This window comes from Numida meleagris, chromosome 6 (genome assembly GCF_002078875.1).
Source record: "Numida meleagris isolate 19003 breed g44 Domestic line chromosome 6, NumMel1.0, whole genome shotgun sequence".
Taxonomy (NCBI): Eukaryota; Metazoa; Chordata; class Aves; order Galliformes; family Numididae; genus Numida; species Numida meleagris.
In genome coordinates this window covers 11,347,772-11,360,001 of record NC_034414.1, presented here as the reverse complement: position 1 = coordinate 11,360,001, position 12,230 = coordinate 11,347,772, and the positions used below count along the sequence as shown (strand labels likewise).

Here is a 12,230-nt window from a genome sequence, read left to right as displayed (position 1 = left end):
AGTAGTAAAGTGTTCTGCTCTGGGTTGATGTCAGATAGCTTGTTTCCATTTCGTACTGATCTCATGAGGGTGACATTGATGGCAATGTTGAAAAAAAGATACAAACTGTCCCATATTTCCCACTGACATCTCGGCCTCGTCACATGAGTTTTCTCAACAATTTGGCTAAGATTTAAATAATGTGTTCTAGAACCATGCCTTGTTAAGACCTTGCACGTGAGGGAACAGTTCTCCAGTTGGTGTCTAAGAGGGACAAAACTGCTTCTGTTTACCCCTCCAGCTTTAGTCAACTGTGAGTGAATCCCACCATATCAACCTTGTGCTAAATAGTTTACAGATACATTACCAAAAACACCTCTAGCAGGTATGCATAGAGGTGTGTGAACCAGTTCTTGTGCACATTACAACAAAAGTTTGTTGTTTTTAATTAATCAATGAGAGGAGGAAAAAAAAGATAATTTTCATTCTTCTCTTTTATTTACCCATCTTCTGTACCATTTCTCTCCTTTTGCATTTCCCTAAATTTTGTCCTTAGTTCTCAAATGATTGCAGTGATATTAACTGATTGTAGATGTGTATGAGGAGTAATCTTGCTGAAAGAGTGAACTTGATTGCAAAATGGATTTTCCCAACTCTTGTGGTAGCAGTAACCTAATTATTGAGAATTCTCAGTGGTGGCAGAGGTGGCACCTATACATCCTTACTTTCAAACAGGGAACGTTACTGTGCGATCTTTATGGTTTAAAAATCTGCTTTCATTCTTAGATGCTTCTACAAAGCAGTCTATGTGCTAAATAAGGAAATGTTGCAACCCTCTCAACCACAACTGATAAACTGTTGATAGAAATGGAAGCACTACAATGATGCTAACTGGAGTCATTTCTAAACAAAGCAAGCTCTAGGAAAAAAGAAGCCAAACAAAAAAGCTTTAGTTCATAACTTCTTTCCTAAACTATTTGTGTAATTTGTCCTTTAAAATTTACCGCTTACAACCCTAGTGAACCTTGGCGAGTCTTAACTGTAGTTGCAGCTGTGTTCTTGAGGCCTGAAGTTTCTATAATTGATTAAAAAAATGTAGGTTTTAACTAATGTATTTATCTATTTCTGTTCTCCCCTCCCATCTCATCCTACTCTTTCATACTCTCTTCTAATTGCAAACAAGTAAATGACCTTTTGTTATACTGCTGGGTGTGGATCCAGCACACCGCTGAAGCATTGCATAGCCTGCCTCAGGGGCACAATATGAGTAGAGTGAAGGCCAAAGAATGCTATTTTTAGTTGAACAGTTCAGCAGATGGAGGCATGAATACTCATATATCTGAAGGTTGAGGGGTTTGAACCATTAATTTTGATAATGTATTTAACCCTGGGAACAATCAGAAACTGTAACTCTAAGGTTACAATGCTTTTGACCTTTGGAGAACGGAGGGCACTCAGTACAGTAAACAATATATTACATTCCTACTTATTCCAATTCTCTCACACATATAAATTTCAGGACACAGTTGACATTTGCTTTCCTCAGCTATTTTAGTGCTGGTTCTTAAAGTAAGTCAAGAAGAATGTGCAGGAAAGAGGCCAATGTAATGCGACAGTCATGTAAATACAGCTTTTAAATAGCTAAGATGTTAAATGTGGCCTTTTATGAAGAAATATTATTCTCAGGAACTAGAATCTTGGTGACTTATTATTTCAGTGAAAAAGTTGTTTCAGTGGACTGCTTCTCTTATGGAGTCTCCTCTATATGCTGTAACCTTAAAGCAATTTTTAGTGGGTCTAATGTGATCTGATAGTGATAGCTTACACTCAAGGTGATTTGGTCCCACTCTGGTACCACATCATGCAAAGTGATGTACCTGCCTTATGTCTTATTAAATGATGCATGCTCCTCTTCAACAAATATAGCAGTTAAATACCACGCAGCTTAAGTATTTCTAATTAAAATATTTCCATGTGTCAGCATACTGGTAATGTATTATTTTAATCCATTTATTTTGTTTATGAAACAGTGACATATGTTTAGATTGTGAAATATATGAGCCTTAAAAATCACTTTATTGAAGAAAATTAATTTCTACAATGCTGTCTCAGTAATGTGTTCACTCACCCAGTCAGTCACTGGCAGGGCTGCCAGTCTTAATGTTGGTTAGACACAGTTTAACAGTTTTATCTGACACAACACTCTCGGATGTGGGCAATAATAATTTTTTCAAGTGCAAGAATGATAAGGTTTTCTTCTTTTTTTTTTTTTAACACAATGAAGAATGGAGATTGGATAATTGTGAAAGAGATTTGGTGAGACCAATCAAAATTAAAAACAGCCAGTTACCTTTTCAAAGTTAGACACTGTAATTTGTTTGTCAGCAGGTAGATGTTTGGGTCAGCACTGCAAGTGAGTGACTGTCAGCGGGAATTCCTACAAGACAAGTAATTTCCCTCAATGTATTACTGACAGATTGCTCACTTCTTCGAATCACTAGAGAAAACAAACTTAATATTGTTACAGACAGAGTTTCTGTCTTCATTAGCCTTACAGAATGATTTTATCTAGCATTCAAAGACTACCGAGCTCTAGGTGGGCATAATTTAACAGAATCTTCCTTATTATGATACAGTGAATAGTGGCCTAAATTAAGGGAATGGTGTGCGCAAATTTCAGCGTATGGAAGTAGTACATTAAATATTTTGGTCCTTTTCTTATGTAGAAATGTAGGTTGTAGCGCAGGAAGGAAAGAAGTTGAAAGAAGGTTTTTATTAGGGCTCTGAGAGACCAAGCAAGCCCTTTAATGAAAATAAAATTAAAAATATGCCAAGCTTGCAATACTTAAGAAAATTTAATTAAAATCAATGAAATAGTTATACTTATGCCTTTCTCTGCTTGAATGTTTATGTGTAATATCTGTGTTATCAAGTTGAATTATATCAGTGACAGTATCAATGAAAATGATGTCACTGAGTCAGTATTTTATCATATAACCTCAATTATTTGCAGGATTTCTTAATACTCCCTCTTTTCCTCCTCCTTCTCATCTTCAGCCCTGAATTATCTTACAGACTCATTTTTGTAAGGAAAGAACAGCCCATCAAAATTGAGTCTTTTGCTGTAACCTATCAGTTCTGATGAAATTGTTGCCAGGAGAATTTTCCTGGCTGCTCCAGTAATGGCATTCCTGGTAAAACAAGAGAGATTCTCCCTACTTTCTTCAGTTTTGTAAAAACAGATAAACAAAAGCATTAACTAAAGTAATCAGCTGGGTACAGCCAGCAGCATTATTGCTGCAAGACCCTTTTCTCACCTATTTAATGCCCTATATCTCTCGTAACTTCTTTAAACAGCAACTCTTTGTTACTTTTATTCTTGCTTGATGGAATAGTGTTGCATTTTGTAATAAAAAATTTACAGTGGTGTTTAAGAAAGAAGCTATTTCTGTAGTCTGTAGCAGTTCTAGTACTTCCCTTGGATGTGGCAAGCCGAAGTCCTGGGCTTGCGCTCCCCCTGTTCCAGGAAGAACACTGGCCACCAGACTGTCACCCAGCCTGGCGTGGCCCTCTTTGTTCCCGTCAGATGGCCAAGCCCTGCTCCATCCAAAGTCCTGCACCTGCTCTCTTCTCCAATGCATGAAGACTTTTCAGTCTGGCAGCCGGGGAACAGATAGATTCCTATCTTTTGTACCTCTAGATCTTACCAAACAGGACAGCTGACTTCCAGACCCTCACGCTCTGTTAAAGAAGGAATTTACCACTGGGATCATAAATGGCATAGAAATAAACTCACTTATCAGGAAACCTGTATGTTTAGAAGGATGACATATTTATAGCCTGAATTGCAGGAGATTTCCTGAGTCTCCCCAGTCTGTACCAAGGCAGAAGAAGCTCAACCCCAAGTGACTGGAGGAGGTTGAGACCCCAGGATCAACAAGACATTCTTGCTGCCTTAACCACTGGCAGCCCCTCACTGAAAGCCCAGGCTCTATCTTAAAGTAATTGTGCTTTGCAAAGCTCTCTCCCTGAGGTGTGTCTCCACTCGGAAGCCAGTAAGAAGCAAATAAGTTACTGCTGCATTTACTGATAGAGCACCAACACACCATCAGGGGATGAGCACGTTTTTTTAAGCTCTTTTAAAACTGTGGCATCCCTCTGGGGACAAGGCTGACTGTGAGGCATACTCAGAGCTAGCAGCTGGATTCCTTCTAGCTCTCTAGAAACGTATATGTTGTACGCCTTATAGAAATTAGCTGCAAGTGAATATGTTTCTGGAATTTTATTATAGTTTTGATACCTATAGAGCAAGCTGCTTAATTTGGATACAAATTACAAACATGAAGGATTCTTTCCGTAAAGGTGTTAGCATATTCAAATGTTTAGAAACTTGGCAGCAATCAGATTAATAACAAAGATGCTTCTACATTGTGAGCTCAGTATGCAAATGAAAATACTCTTCTTCACTCCTTCTCTTTCTCCTTCTCCTACTCTCCTACACTTTCAGAAAGACACTGGAGAGAGGAGCATCTGAAGGAAAAGGGGAAGATAAGCATGCTTAAATGTCAGTATTAAGGGATTATTCTAGAAACAAAGAAATCACTCACAATATTTAGTGAAGTCAACACTATGAAGCCCATATTTTGGAGTTGTGCTTGAATTACAACAAACAGGTAGGCATGAAAACAAATGAAGAAGCATTCCACGTTCAGGAATACTGAGAGTATGTTGTCACATCCACTGGTATTTTACAAAGTGAAGTGAATGATGGAAAGAAGTGATGTCCTTTGAAGGAATTGCACCATTTTTTACTACACGCTAGGAAGAGATCAAGTCAAAAGTTTTAACTAGTTTATAGCTTTATTAAATAGCACGTCTGGGAATTATTCACCGTAATTCATCCTGTACAGGCCATCTACTCTGCTGCAGTCTTCAGCACCTAGGGGAGGGCTAAGATCAGGCCTCATAGCAGTTCTAATCTGATCCCAGCACTGCTGTTGAAATACTTCATACCCAGCACACATCAGAATGTGTGGCAGGCTTATGTGAAATACACATTAACTGGTATAAAACACATGAGTGTACAATGGATTTGTAATAGTAAATTCCCAGTTACCTAGTTTTGAGGTGTAAATGTGATTTTTTTAGATTTAATTTTTATCAGCCCATTTGAATATGTTTTGCATAATTTTGTGTGCACTTCCTTTAAGGAAATTATTTAATTTTCCTTGAAGGAAGTTCTAAATATGCAGTAAAATCAGTGTGAGTGATCTACTAAGCAGCCTGTAAAGCACAATTATTTTTAATGCTTTAAAATACCTGTAAATGGAGCTTGTTTTCTGCTTCACAAAGAAAATGTTTCACTGTTTTCTGTATTTAAATATACATTTAAATATGTTGACTTACCAGGTAACGCAGCAGGCTGAACAGGGACAAACCATTTTTAATGGTATGTTAATTGAATGGGATGCTAGAGATGCACCTGAGTGACTTTTTTCCCAGATGTGCCCCAGCTGGCTGATAAAGCTTCTCCTGATCAGTAGAGCCAGTATGTATTTATTATATCCCTGTCTCCTGTCCATTTTTGCTTGTGAAAATAAGAGAATGGTTGCTAGCTACACATGAACTCACTGTATCTCTTGCAAAAGTACAAAAACATTACAGCTTTAAACCCCAAGCAGTGCTTTTGAAAATTAATTGTGGAGTTGCCTTGGCATCTTCTCACAAGATGGGGATTTGGACCCAGGAATTGTAAGAGATAGTGCAAGGTAAAGAGAGACTCTTCTTTTTTCTTGCCTTCCACCCATTTATTAGTGGGATGATGTCTTATTATTCTGTCATGGGAGCCTGCAGAAATCTAATTGTAGTGCTTTTGCCTCTCGGTATGATTAGCAGTGGTGGGTAAGCATTCAGTTTTCTTGTTATGTATCTGTACAGTTCCATACAGGGAAATACTGCCATAGCTGTGTATGATGATTTCTCTGTCTGAGTGGTCAGACAGTGACTGCATGTACCAACCTACGCCAGACCTTAAGACATATTTCTGGAGAAGATTTATTGCTACTTATTTTTCCCATGTCCTGATTTCTTTTTCTTTTATTTAAGCCTCTGATTTTTCTGCTTAACCATGTTGACAAACCGAGAAGGCCCAGCAATTGCACAGCCATCTTCTGTCCCGAACTGATTTAAGCCCTGTAGGATTATGAGAATTATTACCTTTTCAAACCCCTTCAACCAGGTCTGTCTATATTGCTGGCAATTGTACCGGTGACGTGGACATGAGGAAACTCATTTCATACAGCTCAACAAGCAGTTACTCATAATTGCTTATAATCCTGCTGACACGAGCTAGGATGAAAATCTTGACTTCTCTCACGAAGCCCATCCATTTACTACCAATGTTTTTTTTTTTTTATATACAGAAATACATGAAATTCTGAAATACTGGGCAGTCGAAATAAAGTTTCTTTCCTTTTCTTTCTTTCCTTTCTTTACTCTGTATTTCTTCTCACTTCACATTTCATTCCTTTTCCCAAGCAAATACAGTTCCCCTTTTTTGTGCCCGGTGTTTGAGTTTAAATGTACTTATATTTTATTTATGTATTTAATTCTGTATCAAATACAGAATGGTTTTAAGCAAGGTATGTTGAGGTTATTTTGTGGAATCATAAAAAAGTTAAAGATTTTTTGCCAATTTCCAGGATGTGTGTTACAACATGTAATCTGGCAGTATCACAAAGATAAGCTAATTGTGTCATTTCCTGTCCGTGGTAAACTACAGGAGATCTGTGATCAGAAAGTAGTGTATTGGTAATCTGACAGCTTTAAATGAAAGTATTCACACACTTATGCTAAAGAGGAAGATTTTATTGACACTTGTGCTGTCTTTTTTAGAAGAAATGGCAGTAGACTTTTGGTAAGTTTTTGCACATTCTTAAATTCTGTTTTTTTTTTTTTTCCTTGATATTTTCCATATTATTCCACAATAGCAGACTTCTGCTAATGTTCACACCTTACCTTTAACAGGGAGTCTTTTTAATTTTACTCAGGTATACCTTGTTCGATCACTTATTCAGATTCACAGAGGCCACGTGTCAGTGGCAGCACTCGGGGGACAGCTCCCAGCTTCTGGATATGAGGGCTCACCCCATGCAGAGGTGGGACACACAAGTGCTTGGTCTCTCCCGCAGCCTGGGCTCCTGCTTCCTGGCAAACCAAGAGGAGCTGTGTTCTCAGCCTGGCAGAGAAAAGACAAAGCCAGGAGGCTGCAGCGTTAGAGTGCTTCTGCTCTGCAGTGGCAGAGGAAGACTTGTGGTTAAACTACCTCTCATTAGGTCATCCTCTTGAGAGAAAAAGACAGCTAAAAATGTACTCTGTTTTGGCTTTGATCTTGCTTTCATAAAAGGCTCAAAGAATTTGCATGGTAGTGTGCAACTATTCCATTATTGTTGCTAGCAAGAATGCAAGAAAATAGATATTCTAAGTGGGAGAGATGAGAGCAGTTAGCATTCCTTTATTATCAGAACTTAGCCTAGATCAACTGGAATACTTTCTGGTTTTGTCATGCTTCAAGATAAAATGTCTGTGCATACTTATTCCTATTTTTTTTAGAAAAAATTATGCTTATTGTTTTACAACTCCTGAGTTACTATGTTTAGGAAATTGTGTAAAAGGCTAAGCTCACCTCATTTTAAAGTATTTTCTATGAAAGGTAGCTATTATAACTGTGGTGAGCAATTTGTGTGCAACATACTTCTGTGCTTTTTCTTCTTTTGTCCTTTTTTATAACATAAAGAATTAAACCAGGGGAAAACTAGTAAGATAAGCAAAGGTGTTATGGCCTCTTCCTCTGTTAGGAGAAAGTGATGAGTATGTACATCGCGTAGAAAGGATTTTTTTTTAATCATCACCTTCTCATTCCTGCTACTTGCCTAGACTTTTCTTTCTTAGAGAGATCCATAAGAAATGATCAAACTCCATTTCTGGGGTTCCAAGCATTTTATACAATTTTTTTTGTGTGTGTGCAGTTTTTTTTTAGCGATATCAACACTGAGCAGTACAACTGCAGTATTTCACTCCCACCCTAATTCAGTTCCTTACTTTGTGCGGCAGTCTCAGTGTATTCAGCAGGTTGTATGCCTGCAGATGAAACAGATGTTTAGGCCATACTGCAATGGAGCAGCATGCTGCATCAGGACCTGGATATTACTCTTGACATCTGGATGCTGCTGGGTTGGGAAGTCTGCCTTAGGCCAGGAGGCAGTAGGAGCCTTGTGGCAGTGAACATAGGGTCCTTGCTGCTCTTTAAGCGATTAGTGCACTGAAGCAGCAATAATGCTGAATTATCGCTTGGTTGCGTTCTTCTAAGGAATCTTGGGACAAAGAGATAGTCAAGGAGGATTATTTACAGTAAGTCATGTTCAGAAAGACAAGACTAATTGCGGTATTTTAAAAAAGCATTCTTTCAAGCAATTTAGTAGTAGAATTGTTACAAATACTTTAGGAAACTTTTTACAATGCAGGAAACAAATAGCTTACAGAAAAACCTCCCTTTCTCATTTAAAATCATTAGGTTGAGAAAAGACAATTTCAGCTGTTTTCCAATTTCATGGTCTGGCCAAATTGTATGTAACAGACAACAAAATGTGACTGAAGACATGAAACAAGGTATACGAATGCTCATGCCTAGTAGAGACAAAACTGTGAACTTCTAATAGCTGCAAGGAAGAATATTAGATATGGAAGCTGTCTGACTTATGCATTGATTCTTTATAGTTTCACTTTATCAAGTTGAAAATTGTGCTGCTACAGCTTAAATTGTCTGCTGCAGCACTTTCCTTTATGATGTGTGCTATTTAAACACAATATATATGGTATATTGCATGGAAATAGGTGTTTAATGTTTTGTGATTACAGACTGCCAGACAAAACAGCATTTTGCAAGGATTCTCCTCACCCTAATAAATTTTCATTGCTGAGACTATTTCGTATTTAAATGTGGGTCCTCCCAAAAAGATTACAGCTGTTTGGAAAACATCAGGCAATATTCTGAAGACGACCAGTTTGTTGCTCTCATTTAACCTCCAGTATTCTAAAGGGGTTACATTTAATTAACACTGGCTGAAGGCCTGACCTGAGAGGCAACCAAAAGTGATTGAACTGCATTTTCAGATCCAGGCTGTAATCTGTTGGGAGAGGAATAATAATAATAAAAAAAAAAATTAGAAAGCGCCATTTAGTGACATTCTTTCTAACTAAGCTGTATTTCAATGGGCCATTTAATGCTCAGATGGACAAAGGTATTACTTCAGTCATTGAATTGTAACAAACCCTTTCTCAGAGGCCCAGTTTAAAAACTCTACAGGAAAAGTGGCTTAGCATCATATTCTCAGCAGACCAACACTCAGTCTGTTTGGAAAGGAAAAAAAAAAAGTGAAATGAGGTGAGACACAGCCGCCAAGTCAGTGAGGATTTTTTGCCTCTCCCTCCAGTCAGTGGCTTCACAAGGGAATTGCTCTTCAGAATGCAAGAGCTCCTTATTCACTACAGAATGCTTTCAAATATATATATATATATTTAGTAGCTGTTACATTGTTCCCCCCAATGAGCTCTTGGCCTGCCTTTTTTCTTTTCTGACATGGCAGAAATGTAGCTTTCTCTCTGAGGGCCATAGGACCAGTACCTACAGGGTTAGATTTTTGACTCTGTCATGTTGAAAAAAAAATAGAAAGTCTAATTTAAATACCACAGACTCGGACATTTGTGAGATGCGTACTTATTTTATTACAGCAGACCCAATGTTATCTATATTCTATGTTGATGTGAGATACCTAATGTTTAATTGTATAAATTTTAGGATACGTCTTTGAATTCATATTTTTTTGGTAATTTTGATACTGTCTCCTTAAAAATTCCCAGCAGCCTCGTAGGGTGGTGGTGTGATATTGTCTGGAAAACTTGTCAAGATGCTGTAAAACTAGTAAACCAACTGCTTTATTTTCTAAGGGGAAAAAATACAGTATTACAGAGGCAATGACCAGGTGCCAAATTATATACATTGTCTTAGCAACTTGCAGTGATTGATAATTTGTTTGAGCTCTAAGCATTCTTTCTTGGCTTTGCCCACAGCTTTACAGTAAACAGGTTCTGAACAGGCAGTTGCTGACAGATTGTATTTAATTGTCATAATTCATTGTAATCAAAGCCATTTGATTTCTAAGGAATATGATCTCAGGAATAATGCATAAGTGAGACTTGCCTGCATTTAGGCAGCAAAGCAGAGCGAGCTGTTTTGATGGCCATTTCTACTTAGTTATGTCAAAGCAGGATGAGGTCAAGAGAATGAGAAACAGAGTTTCAAAATGAAACATAAGTGGTTCTAAGAGCATCTTAATGCACATGTGCCTGAAGGCAGGTTAGATCTTTGTTGCGCTGGTCCAAGTATTTTAGCTGCACAGTGTTCTCCAAATTTACATGACTATAACTGAGAGAGACTTTGGTATTGGATATTTATGCTGTCAGGCCACGATGATAGTTATGGGCAAGGAAAAGAGAGTAAGTCTCTAAACATGAATCTTGCTGCACATACCATTTCATTTTCTGAGTTCTTCCCTTTTCCAAGAATATCAGCATCATCTTTGGGACCAGAATGTATTGTCTGTAAATCCTTTATTTAAATATAAGAAATGTTAATAACATTTAAAGAAAGATTAATCAAATGGTAATTTCATCTTCAGTTTACATTTGCCATTACACTGAAAATTGAAGTGGATATTTTATAGCTGACAGCACTTATTCAGGCTCTGCCAATACAAGTGCATACTATGACAAATAAAACCAAACTTGTATTTTAGTCCTGCACCAATAATAATACAGGAGCTGTAGCACTCAGGAATAAGTCAAGGACAAAAAAGTCTATCACTTTTTCAGAACATGCACCAATGGATCTCTTAATTCGTTCATATTTTGAGTAGGACTATTATACATGCTGTGGGACTGTTCTCTATCAGATAGTGACATTTTGCCTCTGCAAAAGATGAAAATCTATGAGGAATAGATACTGTCTCGCTAATTGTTTTCCCCAGCAGAAGTCTGGATCTTTGTCACTGACTTATTTAACAGATCCTCTTAACATCTGTCCAGCAGACTGTGGACTTTATTAACAGACAAGGGACCCACCAGACTTAGAGCCTGCTGGGTCCGTCTTCATCTTCACAGCTGTGGATTAACTCAGACTTTCCAGAAGAGGACAACCATATGGGATAATTGGTGTCGCTGGGTAGCTAAAAAAAATATGAAGAAACAAATGTCGTCCTAACACAATTCACTGTTTTTACAGCCACAATTACTGGTCTGTTTAAGAAATAAGAAAGGCAGCATTACACTAAAAAAAGAAAATCTATTCATATCTGTGTGGGAACCTAATCAGGCTCTTGTTTCCAATGACGATGACTCCACAGTCGCACCGGGTCTGCGACAAGAATGCTCCTTTTGTGTGCCGATAATGTGGAAGCGATAAAATTTCCTATAAGAGACATATGTGTTTACATCATGAGATGTGTTATTTGACAAAACGCTTTGTTCTCTGCATATTTTCCACGCAGAGTTTCATGCTGGGTTGTTTTGCTGGAAAGCTTTGATTAGCTAGAATTAGTTGCTGAAGTAAAATAGACACTTTTGTTTTATGAGTCCTCTTGCTGAGCTGTAAATTATAGTAAAACATATAAGGAGTGACAGAAAGAAGTGCTGATTTGAACCTCTGACCCATGATCGGCATAAAAACATAAGATAACTCTTTCAAAGGACTACTGAGAGCCATAAATATTCCACGGTCCACTTAAAGTTAGGCCCTTTTAACAAAATAAAGCTGTTATTTTGCATAAGGCGATCTTGACTCTGCAGTGCTACAACAATACAAGCTGCAGTATCTAAAAAGTGTAGAAATTCTTTTATCTTTGCTATAGGTTGGCCATTATCCACAGCAGGGCAGTAGAAGCTATGAGGGTGATTTTTCTTTTTCTGATCCAGTACAAAGAATCTGTGGTCAGTAAAAGGAGTTGGGAACCAGCAGGCAGTTGGTGATGAAATTCAGGTATCTGTTACTTTGCAGCCTTAGAGAAGAGCAAAACAGACATTTGTGTCTCCTAAGGAAATAAACATTGAGTGGAATTTAGGGCCAAATGAAAAAACTTCCCATGAGATTACATAGAATAGCGGTGACAGAGACTGAAAATACTCATGTTAATAATTCA

At 37.7% G+C, this 12,230-nt stretch overlaps 1 protein-coding gene across 11 annotated transcripts in view; it reads left to right on the top strand.

Annotated features, from left to right (window-relative positions):
- The window catches only part of SOX6 (SRY-box 6), a 410,347-nt gene that overhangs the window by 324,597 nt on the left and 73,520 nt on the right, over positions 1-12,230 (top strand). The window lies entirely within an intron of this gene.